General features: G+C 37.1%; 1 long non-coding RNA gene across 1 annotated transcript; it reads left to right on the plus strand.

Moving 5' to 3' along the window:
* The first annotated feature begins 9,236 nt into the window (after nt 1–9,236).
* Nucleotides 9,237–14,983, plus strand: LOC107799730 (uncharacterized). Its single transcript, XR_012694804.1, has 4 exons — nt 9,237–11,673; nt 11,921–12,261; nt 12,892–12,984; nt 14,013–14,983. It is a non-coding gene; the product is annotated as an uncharacterized LOC107799730 (long non-coding RNA).
* The last annotated feature ends 678 nt before the right edge of the window (nt 14,984–15,661 follow it).

Here is a 15,661-nt window from a genome sequence, read left to right on the forward strand (position 1 = left end):
ATTCGGTATTTATGGTCTTCCGCATTTTATTTCAGTAATTGACTTCTATTTAATTAAATTTACTTTAAAAGCCATCACGATCCTGAAGGTGATAATTTCGGGTCGTGACAGTTGGTATCAGAGCCCTAGGTTCATAGGTGTCGTGAGTATATGGGTGTTCGTATTTTGTGACTTTTACCCGATTTCGAGACGTGGGCCCGGGGAGACTTTTTGGGGTGATTTTCTAATTTCTCGCTTTAGCTTTGATTTCATTAATTAGATTAGTTTCTTATAGTTATAGTTATGATATGTAATTGATTTTGGCTAGATTTTTGCCATTCGGAGTCGGATATTCGTGGAAAATATTATTACGGATTGATTTGAGCTTGGTTCGAGGTAAGTTGCTTGCCTAACCTTGTGTGGGGGAAATCCCCTAGGATTTGGTGTTGTTATGATATGTGAGCGTCGTGTACGTGAGGTGACAAGTGCGTACACGGGCTATTTGTGGAAAAACTTGATTTTTACTGAGTAATAGCTAGTTTTCATCTTAAGCATGTCTACGTGTCCTAATTGCCTATTTGAACTCTTTGCAGCATGTCTAGTAAGTCGTGCTTCTTTCTTGACTTGTACTTAGTCTAAATTGTAGGTTTCTTGTTGTAACTGTTATATTCATTTGTTTGAGTTGCGTATTTATTTTGGGACTACGGGACGGTATCCCGGGAGATCCCCCTGCATATTTACTTTTGAGACTACGAGGCGGTTCCTCGGGATTTCTCCCTGCACATTTACTTTTGAGACTACGAGGCGGTTCCTCGGGAGTTCTCTCTGCATATTTACTTTTGAGACTACGAGGCGGTTACTCAGGAAATCTCCTTGCATTTTTATTTTGGGACTACGAGACGGTATCTCGGGAGATCCCCTGCTATTTATCCCTGTGTTCTGCGTTGCTACTTTGCTATGTTCTCTTTGTTTAAATTTCAGTCTCTTATTATATTGTTATATTCTCCTGCTTATTTATTATATACCAGTGGGTATCTCGACCGAGGTTAGTCTTGGCACTTACTAGGTACCAATTATGGTGTACTCATGCTACTCTTCTTCATATATTTTTCGTGTGCAAATCCAGGTACTTCTTACCAGCCGCATTATTAGTGAGTCGAGACAACTTTGGAGACTTCAAGGTACATCTGCCGTGTCCGCAGACCTCGAAGTCCCTTTCTACTCTTCCTCAGGTCCATTATCTTCTGTATTATTTTTTTGTTAGACTCTGATGCATAGAGATACTAAGTTTCCTTCTGTAGTTTGTAATTCACGATGTTCCGAGTTTTGGGAAACTGTGTACATCTAGTGTTTTGGTTATTGTATATGCCGATCGGTATTATTATTGGTTATTCAGTATCCAATACGGTTAGCTGTTTAGTTTTGTTTCCATTATTGATATTTCCGCAATCTGTTAGGCTTACCTAGTCGTAGAGACTAGGTGCCGTCACGACATGTCTCAGAGGGATATTTGGGTCGTAACACAGATAGAGGTTGGGTTTTAGTTTAGTTTATAGAGGAGACCCTAACAAAAGTTTTGTAAATCTCTAAGAGTTAACATTTGAGAACGAATATTTCTAAAGGGGGAAGGATGTTACATCTCGTACTTTTCTACGTTGGATTTGTCATAAGATAATTGACATAAGTTCAATGACAAGACTATTTTTGAGGTTATAAGTATTTATAATATGTCAAACAAGTGGTAAGTAAGTGTTATGAAGGTCAGAGGGTAAACGAATCGAAGAAATTGAGTATCGCCGAAGTTTGACAATTTGGGATAAAATACGGTCCAAGCTATAATACCCCGTATTTATGGACTAGTGCCATATAAGGTACCACATGACCATGATAGTATAATGTATAAAGTGTGTTAAAAGTGATTAGTATTTTAAGTAATTTGAGATAAATTCTAATTATGTGAATAATTAGGTAATTAGCGATTTTAGTGGGAGATTAACTAAGTAATTGAAAATACTTGGATAAGCTTGATAAGCCTCATAACGTGGCAGCTCAAGAAGTCTTGATCAAAGCCCAAATAATGAGTCTTAACTCATATAACAAGGTGGAAAAATTAGAGGAATTTTGGTGGCCAAGTCATCTCCTAAGTGGGGCCCACACCCACTAGGATAAAAGACCTCTCTAATTCAAAGAGAGGTGCTTATATCTAATTTTCAAATAATGGATCTTCTTCAGCAAATTCATACGAGACATCTTAATATTATAGCAATGTGAGAATTTGCGATTCTAAGGGAGTACGGTGCAATCTTTCTCAAAAATATCATATAGATTTTCCCTACTCTGATCTTGCCATCACGTATTTTGTCGTGATTGTCGGGTGTTGGAGGAATTGTCAAGAGAATCGACTCAGGTATGTTAAGGCTATCCCTTCTTTTCTTTTGGCATGATCCAAGTAACGATACGTAAAGGTAATGCTATCCCATAAGTGGTTCTACTATTAGCATTTAAGGATGTCTGTGTTGCTCATTCCTGTAAAATGATATTTAAAGCATGATTAAGTATGTTCCTAACTCTCGATTAAGAAATTCAATAAAGATGCTAATGTTCGTAATGGTATTATATGCATCATACATTTACCACCGAGCTACGACCGGTTGGGAAGTTACACATTTACCACCGAGCTACGGTCGGTCGGGCAGTCATGCATTTACCACCGCGCTACGGCCGGTCGGGGAGTTACCACTGATCAATTGGGCAGTCATGCATAATACGATATGGATAAGAGTCTTAAAGAGAAGCATTATATATATAAGTATAATAAGTATGCATATACGGTGGAACTTCAGAGATTCAGGTTGATTCTTATATGTCTTTAATAAATGTTGACTTATTGTTATGCTTCAGTTCTGCCTAACATACTCGGTACATTATTCATACTGACGTCCTTTTGTTGTGGACGCTGCATTCATGCCTGAAGGTATAGGTAATCAGTTTGACGAGCCCTCATAGTAGACGAGGTTAGCATTCAGCAAAGGATCGGTAAGACTCCACTTCATTCGGAGTACAGCCGAGTCTATAAGTCATCGTGTCAGAGTTTTGCTACAGACTTATTGTTAGGCAGGGGCCCTATCCCATTTAATGTCGAATAATCTTAGAGGCTTTATAGACAGAGGTTCATTTTGTACAGTATGTCAGAGGCCTTGACAGCCCATATGTATTCATGTTTTAAGAACGATCGTTCATTGATACAGTGTTTGCTCACTTATAGTTATACATTATGAGATTTGGCCATGTTGGCCCATGATAGTTACAAAAAAAAAAGAAGTTACAGAGTAGTTCGCTCGGGCCAGTACGGCACTGGGTGCCAGCCACGCCTCCCCAGGTTTGGGGCGTGACAGCTCGGCACTTACAGAGTACATGGGGTCGGTTGTACTCATACTACACTCTGCACTTCTTGTACAGATTCTGGAGTTGGTCCCAACGACGTACTGTAGATTTGCTCGGATTCAGCTACCAGTGGAGACTTGAGGTATAGCTACACGACGTTCGCAGCTCTGAAGTCCCCTTCTACTTTATTTTAGCTGCGTGCTTTCTTTCAGCCAGCTTTATTTTATTCATACCCTTGTTTGTATTATTCTAAAAGCTCGTGCACTTGTGACTCCAGTTCTGGATTGGTATTTAGACATCGCTATTATTATGGATTATTCACTTTATTTCCGTATTTGTTCTTTGTTATTAATAAATTTAAAATTATTAAAAATAGTTTAAATTATTCTAACGTTTACTTGCCTAACAAGTGAAATGTTAGGCGCCATCACTGAGAACTAAATCTCAATTTTACAAAAACTCCTAATTCTTCCCAAATCCTTTATTTTCTGCCATGAAAGAATATAGATTAAGGTTAGAATTTAATGGGTGTTGATGGAAATGGAAGAAAACAAGTTAAAGTATACTAACCTATGAAAGGATGATGAATTTTCTCTTCAAAATGGCCTCCAGGCCGAGCTCTAATGAAAAGATGGTGAAAAATGGGTGAAATCCCGTGTTTGAAATATTTTAAGGTCTCGGCGTCAGGCTTTCTTCACGTTCGCGAAGGGCCTGCCGCGTTCGTGATGCACATCGGCCCAAATGACCTTCGCATTCGCGATGGCTCTTCCCCCTGGCCATCGCGTTCGCGACCCAGTGGGTCGCGTTCGCGTAGAACACTAGCCCAGTATCCCCTGCCAGGTCCATAACCCTACGGGTTTGCGAGAAGCTGGTAGCATTCGCGAAGGGTAAATCCCTCAATGCTCCGCGTTTGCGACCCAGCTATCGCGTTCGCGATGAAGAAAACCACCCCAGCCCCAGTTTCACCTTCGCGATCGCGAAGTACAAAGCATCAGGTGACAACACACTTCCAAAAACCAGCAATTCTAAGTTCAAAATGGTCCGTAGCTTATCCGAAACTCACCCGAGTCCTCGGGCTCCAAACCAAACATGCACACAAGTGCAATAACGTCATACAAATTCGCTCGTACGATAAAAATATCAAAATAACAACTAGAACCACGAATCGGACACCAAAACAAATGAAAGTTTCAAAGAAATTTAAGAACTTTCATTTTGTTTTTCAACCGGACGTCCGAATCTCGTCAAATCAACTCCGTTTTGCACCAAATTTTGCAGACAAGTCATAAATACTGAAAATAACCTATACCAAGTCCTGGAATCGAAATCCAAGCCCGGTAGCAACAAACTCAACCTACGGTCAAACTTATGAATTGTTTAAACCTTTAAACTTCTAGTTTTCAGCAAATTACGTTAAATCAAGCTAGGGACATCAGAATTCGATTTCGGGCATACGCCTAAGTCCCAAATCACGATACGGACCTATCGGGACTGTCAAAATACTGATCCGGGTCCGTTTACACAAAACGTTGATCGTAGTCAACTCAAATGAGTTTTTAAGGCTAAATTTCACTTTTTCATAGATTTTTCACATAATTAAAACTTAAAGCAAAAATATTTATTTGGCTATAATATTTTAATTTAAATAATTTATTATTATAAAAAAGTTACTTTTGCTACAATAACTTTCAGTTAGTGGCAAAAACTAACAATTAGCTACAATATTTTTATCGCAACAATAATTGTCTAAATAGCTACAATTTGTTTTTAAAAAATAGAGATTCCATAAACTTTTCATTCAAATATTTTGACTTTTTTCATTAAAAGGATAGACAAATTTTTTGAAACAACTCAAAAAGATAAAATTGACAAACAATTTTTTATCAAACGCAAATATATTGAATCTAGTTCAACTTATCCGTTGGATTCTTTCATATACGGTATGTTAGAGGGTATTATAAGAAAAAATAATCGTAACATCAAACAGGGGCAGAACTGGGATTTGAACCTTATGGGTTCGAAATTATAATCCTTTTAAGTTATTGGGTTCTAAATTAATAATTTGTACATATTCATTAGTTTTTTAATACAAAATATAACGTTTGAACAAAAACTAATGCGTTTGGCCGACATTTAAACTAGGGAAAAGGTCTAAAATTACCCCTATACTATACTATATTATTTACTTCTACCACCCGTTATACTATTTGTCCATTCTTGCCGCTACCGTTAATGAACTTAAAATATTTGTCCTTATCCCTAACGGATCTACATCGTGGCAGCTGACCCACTCTATTTTTTCCATGTCAGCTTCCTAGTCACACGACCAAATGCCACCTCACCATCCTCTTCCCCGACCATTTCTTCCACCCCACTCAAAGCCACCAGCACCTCCAAGGCTCCAACCACCATTACAACCAAATAATCCCAAATCAAATTCAAGTAACTTCATATTTCCCAAAACAACAATAACTATTGATTCTCATATTTTTGTTTCACGACTTTTCCAGATTTCGAAGAATTTGACGAGTTATTCAACTTTTCTCACTATCTAGAAATGGAGGTTTCAAGTTTTCTTCTCTTAAATCTTGATAAAATAAGTGTTAAGCTCTGAATCTAACACAATTAAATGATTTCTAGAAGATTTAAACAATAAATCACTCAACATCCATTAAACTTTTAGATCCGTGAACTTGGAAATCCGAAATGGGTTTTCAATTTTTTTTTCAAAATTAATCCAAACCAAGACGACATCAATCCGATTTTGAGCGCACTTGAAGCTCAAAACTCAACAACGCAACTGATAATCTTTGGAGTTTTTACCTTCTTGGTTGGTAGGCAGAGCTCTATTTTTGCATTGGCTTTGGCCTTGATTTTTACCATAAATCATCTTTCATGGCTATAGTAGTGGTCGACGTCTGTATTTTCCGTCGAAGCAAAAGTTTTCCGGAGAAATGAGAAGAAGAGAAGAAGAGAAGATGAGAATATTCCAGTTGAGAACATTTAACAGAGGGAGAAGAAGATGAGAACGATCTTTTGGAGGTTTTGGAGTGTGGGGATCTGTGAGTTAAGATAGGGAGAAGAAGATGAGAATTTTTTAATAAAAAAAAGGGTGGGTTAATTAGTGGAACCTGCTTACTTGGCTGCTGACATGGACAAAATATTAGAGAAGTCAGATGCCACGGTGGAGGGACGTTAGGGCAAAGGGCAATTGTGCAAACTTTGTTAACAGTAGGGGTAGATTTGGACGAAAACTATAACGAGGGACAAATGTAAATTATATACTATAGTAGAGGGGCAAATTCGGACTTTTTTCCTTTAAACTATCTACTAGTTCATATCTAGTTCTCTTATTATTACATCAGTGCCCCCAACTTTTAAACTGTCCGTTTTAGTGGGCGTTTGGATATAAGAATTGTAAAATTTCAAAATAGGTGGAAAAAAAAATTTCAAGTGAAAATGGTATTTGAAATTTAGAGTTGTGTTTAGACATGAATATAATTTTGGGTTGTTTTTGAAGTTTTGTGAGTGATTTGAGTAAAAATTTTGAAAAATAGTTTTTTGGAGTTTTTCAAATTTTCGAAAATTTCCAAAATATATTTGCAAGTGAAAATTAAAATTTTTTTGAACAAACACTAATTTCGAAAAAAACTAAAATTTTTTGAAAAAAAAAAATTTCTTATATCCAAACAGGCTCTTAGGTAAATGCACCCTTTCACTGAAGTGTCTTACTTTAGTCTTCATATACTATGGTTTTATGTTCAACTTAGCTGTCGATTTTATTTTTATAGTGTATTTTAGAGGGTGATTAACCTCAATTTTGTAAAGCAAATATTTATAACATCTACTAACAAAGCGACAAAAATAAAAGGACCTGTCAATCAGAAATAATATCTATCCCTAGCAAAATTCTACCTGAAAAATTACCTAAAAAAATCACAAGAATATTATGGGAGATGGGAATTAAGAGACCACGTCCCACGTGATGTTCCCTGTATCCGAGTCTTCCGACAATAACTTTGAAAGTTGATCCAAACTATGCGTGACAGGGGCCGGTCTGGGGTTGAAGAAAAATGTGACTGACTGGTACCGATTTTCCCCAACCAGATTTACTGGGTCCGGGCCCATCCGGTGCTTTATTGAACCGGAATGGTTACTGGTCAAAGGGGTTGGGCCGTGTCGAGTTTTTTGTTTTTTTTTTGTATTTTGTATAATTACCGTAATTTATATTAAGATAAAGTAAAAATATAAAATAAAAAAATAATCTTATAAAAAGAGTGTTTGAATAAATAATGCAAATGCTTTAAAATTCTTATATTTGAATATTTTATTAAGAATTTAAGATAATATAATACAATGAAGATGAAAAAAAATTGCACTTACAATTTGCAAGTTCTTTTTTATTTCAAACTTGCAAATTAAAGTTTACATTCAAAGGTTTTGCATTACCTTAGTAAGTTCTTCATAATCAATATAAACTTCTTGGCCGTCTTCTAGAGTGTTAAATTCAGATGGGTGACCATGTGTTAATATATCTCCAAGTACTCGTCTTCTAGTTTATCAACATCTTCACGTCCCTGATTTCTTCGTTCCGATCTAATCCAATCTCTGAAACATACTAAAACTTCTAAAGCATTGCTTCCCAATGAGTGACAGGTGTCTCCTAGTTGTTGTCTTGCTTGACTAAATGCACGCTCTGATGCAACAATTGAAATTGGCACATTCAGCACGTCCCGAGCCATAGCGGAATGAACAGGAAATTATTTTTCATTCTCATGCCACCATCCCAATGGTGAAAATTCCTTTGTGCGAGGCTCTAATTGCTTTTGCAAGTAGAATTGAAGTTCATCAATGTTCCTGCTACTGGTTTGAGTGGAAGGAAATGCAGACCAAATATTATAACCATCAATGCCTTCATCTTCATCCATAGTAGCAGATGCAGTAGAAGTAGAACAATGCATAGTGAGATTAACATTGCCTACATTAATAGCTTCATCATCAATTATATTTGCATAATAATTATATAATTGTTATAAATAATCATTTAGCTTGTTCATACAACAATATATATCTGGGGTTTCAGTTGGTCCAATCTCCATATAAGTATATAAAATATTGATTAATTGGTGACAATTAGACATCTTAATAGAAGGATTTAAAACAACACCAATTAGTAATTACTAAAAGTGTTATTTTTTAAAAATATGATCCAAAAAGAATTATTCTTGCAAAATATCCGTTGGGCAACGGTCAAATTGGAAGTTGTCTGTTGCCAACGGTCAAATGAAATTTTTTTTTTAAAAAAAAGAAATTCAGAAAATAGCCGTTGAACCGATCCGGGCCAGTCCGGTTAACCGGTTCAACAGTGATTTTTCTTGATCGGGTTTGACCGATCCGGTTAACCGGTAAGGAAAATATAAACGTCCCAACCCCTTACTCCCAAACCCAGCCCTACCCGGCCCCCTACCACCGGTTCGGGCCGATCCGGTTTAATATCGGTCTGGGCAGGTCCGGAACAGGGTCAACCCGGCCCATTAAATAGGTTTAATCCAAACACAAAAGCAACCACAATTTTAAAAATAAAATTTATGTATTTAAATATTTTTCTTGAACCAAGATTCTATTAAAAATATTTTTATCTCACAATGTACAGGTAAGCATACATCTCATCCTTCACAAATTTCATTCATAAATCACATTGTGAATGTTAGTATTGTTGTTGATTTTTAAAAGTAAATAAATAATTATTTATTAACTAATTATAAATTAAAAAATAGTAACGTACTAACTGTCACTGATTAAAATTCACTAACCCGTTCTAGATTCTTCAAAGCAAGAGTATTTATAACAAGAGAACACAAAAAGTGAAAGGTGGAAATTCATTTGGTGAAAAAACCGAAGGATTTCCCGAGCAAAGAAAAGTTAGCCCAAAAAAGAAAAGACAAAAAATGAGGCAAAAACAGAGAGTATTGGGATTTTATTCAAAGGGTGGTTGCCCCTCTCTGTTTAGCCAATGATTTTCCTTTTCCACTTAAAAAAAAATCAACAGCCCTTGAATTCATGGAAATATGTACAGTCTATACTTGAGCATCAACAACAACACCCAGATCTCTGTTTTCTGTGATTTTTCCCCTCCGTTTTGGTTCATAACAATAGAGGCAATGATGATGATATTTTATTCTGATTCTGGGCTAACTAGGTCGGGCATAGAGACTATCCGACCCGTATCTTGGCCTGGCGAATCGAAGGTATTTTCTTTGCATGCAACCGGTGATTTTGCAGCCATGGCGCGGTTGCCTCTCTTTTGCCCGATCTCTCTTTGCAGATCTGAGCCTCTTAAGTACTGTGAAATAGATCTAAAACTTCTTCTTCTTTGAATTTCAACTACTTTTTGCCTCTAAGTGTTAGCTTAAGCATCAGACCAAAAGAATGAGGATTTTGAGAAAGATTGAGTTCTTCTGCCAAAAGCATTTTCTTCACTATGATTCTGTGTAAGAAAAATTATTTTCTAAATAATTTCATTCTGTACTGTAAATAATTTTGGTCGTGTCAAACATGTATTTCCCAGGACAGGCAAAACCAAAATATTCCATTCATGATTTAACAAAACCAAATTCAATTGATCCACCATGTTAAGTGGTACAGTGTGCCCAAAATACCTTTAACTTTACTGCAGATAAGCCTACTATAGCGTAAATAAGCGTACATCAGAGGGCAAAACAAGAAATATCGATGCCTTAAATTATTCTCTTTAAGACAGCAGAGAAAAACAAAGAATGAGAGTTGGATCAGAGTAGAGGGAAGCTCAAGGGTAGCTGCTCCTCTCTACAATTCCTGTGATTTCATTTTTGCCAAAAAATGCCCTTCTGCAGTAAACTATATCCAAACGACCTCTCTACTCTAACTCCAAATCCTCACTCCCAAAAAGAGAATACTAACAACAACAACATCGCAATATAATTACACTGGGGTCTGGGAATGTTAGTTTTACACAGACTTTATCCCTACCTGGATAGTAGAGAAGCTGTTTCCGATAGACCCTAGCTTCCCTCTCTCTCTCTCATAACTCCCTGCTTGCTTGACTCGAACTCATAATCTCTTGGTTGGAACTATCTTGCTCTTGGGTGACTGAACTCACAACCTCTTGGAGGGTGCTCACCACTGGAGCAACCCAAGCAAAAATCTGAGGCTGTGATTATGATTTTTTCTTCTGTCTCTGAGCAACTTGATTAGGGCAGGAGAATAATCGGAACCGTAACTTGGCGGGGCAATTCAGACGGTGACGACTTGCAACCAGTGTTTGCAGCCATGGCGGTGTCTCCAATCTCTTCCCTTATCTTCAACATTACAAATCTGAGCCTCAATTGGAAGGTTATTTTCTTAAGTGCAAACTTACAACGCTCTTTTCCGTTAAATTTTGAAATTCGCAGGTGAAAAACCCACGAGAATTTCCCCTAAAAATGCAAAAAGGTTAGCCCAGAAAGAAATGAGGCAAAGCAGAGAATATTGGGATTTTCATTAGAAGGGTGGTTGCCCCTCTCCGTTCCCTGATTTTCCTCCATTTTCAAAAAAAAAAAAAAACCAAACAGCCCCTGTTTATGACAAAAGCAGAAGCAGACAGGATTTAAGTGGGCGTTTGGACATAAGAATTGTGAAATTCCGAAAAAAGTAAAATCTTTTTCAGTGAAATCTGTATTTACTTTTTGTGTGTGTGTGTTTATGTTGCTGATGGAAGTTACATAAAGAGGCAGTGATGATGATGTTTCTTGTATCTGGGCTAACCAATTTGGGCATAGAGATGACCCGACCCGTATCTTGGCTTGGCAACCCGGTATGGCCTGTGTTTGAGATTTCTGTCTCTCACTTGCAACTGGTGTTTTGCAGCCATGGCGTAGCTGGCTTCTCTTTGCCTTATCATAACACATCTGAGTCCCATTTGTTGAAAAGAAAAAAAGAAGATAATCTTTTCTTATGATTTGGATTAACAGGAAAATAGGGAGGCAAGCCTTGGAGCAATGGTAAAGTTGTATTCGTGTGACTTACAGATCACAGTTTCGAGCCGTGAAAGTAGCTACTAATGCTTGATTAGGGTATGCTATTTACATCACACCCCTTGGGTGCGGCCCTTTGCCGGATCCTACGTGAACGCGGGATGCCTTGTGCACTGGGTTGCCCTTGGATTAACAGGAAAATAGCAAAAAACTCATTAGCTTAAGTCTGAGGTTGCGGTGAAGCAAAGAGCTGTAGGGAGTTTCATTGGGTGGTTTTGCTGCTCTTTGTCAATTCTCCGCCGCCAATGATCACTCAAATGTACGATTGCAAAACCACCTGTTTGGTGAAAATGCGTATTACTCCCCTGTTTCAATTTATGCGACGCGATAAGGCTATAAAGATTTAATTCTTCTCTGGAAGATCAATCAGACATATAAATATATTGAGCTGGGAAAAAATTGTAATCTTGGCGTGGCAGCTCAGATGGTCTGTGAGATATTGGAGAAAAATCCAAATGTTTTGTGTTTTTTTTTTCCTGTTTCATAAGATTAACTGATGTTTGCAGCCATGGAGGTCTTTTGCCAAAGCTTTTTGGGTTTTTGTCTGAGCAAAGGCAAATTTGAGCCTACCCCATTGTCTGGATTAAAGGTGCTGGGATGATAAATACTACTTCTAGGGTGGCTTAAAGAAATGATGCAAAACAGATGGGATTTTCTTTAAAGGGTGGTTGCCCCTCTCTGTTCTGCTGTTGATTTTCTCTATATTCAGAAAATACCAACAGCTCTTGTCATGGAAAAAGATGAAACAAGAACTGGAAATATAATTAAACAATACTGCTCTCCCCACACTAGCGTGAGCCAGGGGTCTCTTGGAAATAGCCTCTCTACCTGCACAAGGTTGGATAAGGTGTGTGTACCCACTACCCTCAAACCCCACTTGTGGGATTCCACTGGGTTTTTGTTGTTTTATTGTTGTTGTTGTTGTTGCTCTCCCCACACTACTACATATCTGTCTTTCCTCTGGTGTGGTGTGTTGTTTTTTGGTGTTGATGGAAGGTACAAAGGTGTGGTGTGGTGTTTTTTGGAGTTGAAGGAAGGTACAAAGAGAGGCTGTGATGATGATGTTTCTATATCTGGGCTAACCAATTAGGCGTGGAGATTATCCAGCCCGTGTCTTGGCTTGGCAACCCAACATGGCTTGTGACTGAGACTTCTTTCTCTCACATGCAATTGGTGTTTGCAGCCATGGCGTGGTTGGCTTCTCTTTAGCTTTGTCTTAACACGCATCTGCGCCTTTTCTTTATTTGGTATGATAATGACATGGGTTGAGCTTAAATGGAGGAACATGGTTAGTGACGATTCATATAGCTTGACCCCAACTTGTTTGGGACAGAGGCATAGCTGTAGTTGTTGTTGTTGTACATTTGAGCCCTTAAAAAGTAGCCTGAAATTGTCCTATTTGTGAAAATCTTGCTTTCCTTTTTGGGCTATGTTCAATCACGTTATTGTGAATATACTCGAACTTGCATCTTGGCAGGGTGATCCAATATGGCTTTATGTAGCAAACTGGTGTCTGCAGCGATAGCATCATCACATTCTCTTTTGTTTTGTTTGGAAATCGCCTTCTCCGGTAAGCCCATGATTTCTCTTATGGTTACCAATAGCCATCTTCACATTTTTCTCTCAATTCACACTGTGTGTGTGTGTTGTATTTTTCCCTGTTGATGATGCTGTCCTCTAGTATGTTTCTGTTTTCAACAATTTCAAAATTCAAAAATCCTCATATTTTTCTATGACCTGCATTCTCTCTCAAAAACACACACTTTGCATCAATTTTTTGCTCGATCTTCCAAGTTCGAATCAAAGAATGAGCCAAACAGGGAAATGAGGTTTTTATGTAAGAGGTGCTTATAATACCACCTTTTATCCGTCCTCTTCTTATTTGTCTCTGTTAAGTTCACGATTTTTTCCTCCCCATCCTTCAATGAGGACCAAATTTCAAATATCTCTATCGACATACAGCAGATGAGTTTTGCGATTTTGTTAATTCTGTGAATCCAAACTAAAAGGGAATTGTTCAAAAACCAAATTTGGGCTATAATTTTGTCTTTGCTCCCATATCAAAAAGCAAGTCTCATCTCCAATATGTGATTTTACAAGTTACTGTGTCTTCGTGTTTGTTTCCTATGTGATAATACCTCGAATTTATGAAGATCAATTTTGGGTCATGCAGTAGCTGGACGCTCTGTCTGTAACTTTATGTGTTTACACTATGGGTGCTCCTTAGTGCATAACTGCTATGTTGTTGTGCTTTGAGATTCTTCCTTGTAAGCAGTTGTGGCTAATTTAAGCAGTATATGCTAGAGTTCATGTAAAAGGGATGTGATAATACTTATTGCACTTCCTTTTTATTACTAATCCAGAGTTCATGTCTGGATTGTGATTGAGGTCGCTCTTGCATGCAATTTGCAGCCATGGCATGGTGGGCTTCCCTTTTTCCATTGATTTTCCTATATTTTATGGAGAAAACAGAAGCAGTAAAAACTGGAAAACGAAAAAGGATTTTTAAGTTATATAACATCTGTCTGTGTGTCAGTTTTTTGTGTTGTTGGTGGAAAGAGATGCAGTGATGATGATGTTTTTGTGTATATGTGCTAGCGGAGTCGGTCATGGAGATGACCTGACCAGTATCTCAGCATGGCAACCCGGTATGGCGTCTGATTGAGCTCTATTTGCATGCAACCGATGTTGTGCTGCCATTGCGTGGTGGCCTTCCCTTTTGCCTTCTTCTAGTATGGATCTGAGCCTCAATATACTTCAGAAAAAGAACCTTTTTCTTGGTTCAAGGGGTGTGATTGAGCCTTCGGCTTTCAGGTTACATATTAGAAGAAAAAGCATTTTGCATCCCTAATATTTCACCACACCTGTTGATGAAGTTGTTCCGCTGGCTGTGTTTTCAACACATCGAAACTGTGATAACAACTGATAATGCATCAATCCCGAACTTGGTGGGAAAATTTCTTTCAACTTCTGGAATCAAACTCGGGTCTCTTGAATGAGAGCCAGATATCCTAGCTGACTGGACTACAACGGCAAAACGAGGACATAGTACAGAACTGAAAGAGCCTGTGATGATAATTCCTGTACACAAGGAATTGAGGATTGAGTTGAAGAGGCTCGCCTCTTGGCGGGGCAACCCGATTTTGAAGGTGCTTTAAGGCCCGGATGCAGCTTGGGTTGCAGCCATGGCGGTCTGCTCATTGCCTTATGATTATACACATCTGAGCTGCCTTCTTATTTTAGGTGATGTTGACCTCTAGGGTACAGTGGTAAATGGAGCGTTTATAGTATGGCTTATCTTTGAAGGACTAAACTGGCTTGGAGTTGATCAACCGGTTATTGAAACTGGAAGTTTTCTGTGGTGCCACAGTAGTGATGAACTTATCATTTAAACAACTTTGAATTGCTTTCTTATTGTTCGGGCAATGTTATTCCCCTTAGGCCATCTCCAATGCCAACTGCATTTGCTCAGTTGGTTTTTGGAGAAATTGGCCTCCAATGCCATTTTTGGCTGCAAAATGGCCTCCATTACTATTCCGTATTACTTTATTATTATTTTTATTATTCAACTCTTTTATATATATCTAATTATGTTTATGTAATATCTTTACAGTATTAATTTTACATCTTAACTTTGGCGTATAATTTTAATAAATTAATTATCGTGCATTTATTATTTTTATGTAAAATTATAAGTTAATTTTATTATAAGTTATAATTGCACCAATTCAAGATGATTGGGAATGTCCACCTCCAAAGGTAGAAATGGTAGTAGATGAAAATCACCAATTTGAACAATTTTTAGCTCGACACAAAAGAATTAAGGACAAAGATGTTCATTTTGCATTTCGTAATGTATAAAATAATTTTAAATAATTAAGTAGTATTTAAACTAAATTTTAAACTACTTGTAATATGTATTGAATTATATTGTTTCTCAATGATTTTACTTTTATTTGAATTATCCATTAATATGTATAATCTATAATATTTGCGTACAAATTATATTATTTAAAAAATTATGGTATAAAATAATTTTATATTAAATGTTTATATAAGAAAAGAATATAAATTATATGTGATAAATATGTAAAAAAAAAAATAAAAAAATAGAATTTCTTTAATATAAATAAGAAAATAAAATTTAAATAAACGATAATAATATAATATTGAAGAGAGAAATATAAATGAAATATTCTTTTTTGGTGTAAAAAATGGAGTAGTGGTTGGAGTAACTTTATTCTATT

Source organism: Nicotiana tabacum, chromosome 9, assembly GCF_000715075.1.
Source record: "Nicotiana tabacum cultivar K326 chromosome 9, ASM71507v2, whole genome shotgun sequence".
Taxonomy (NCBI): domain Eukaryota; kingdom Viridiplantae; phylum Streptophyta; class Magnoliopsida; order Solanales; family Solanaceae; genus Nicotiana; species Nicotiana tabacum.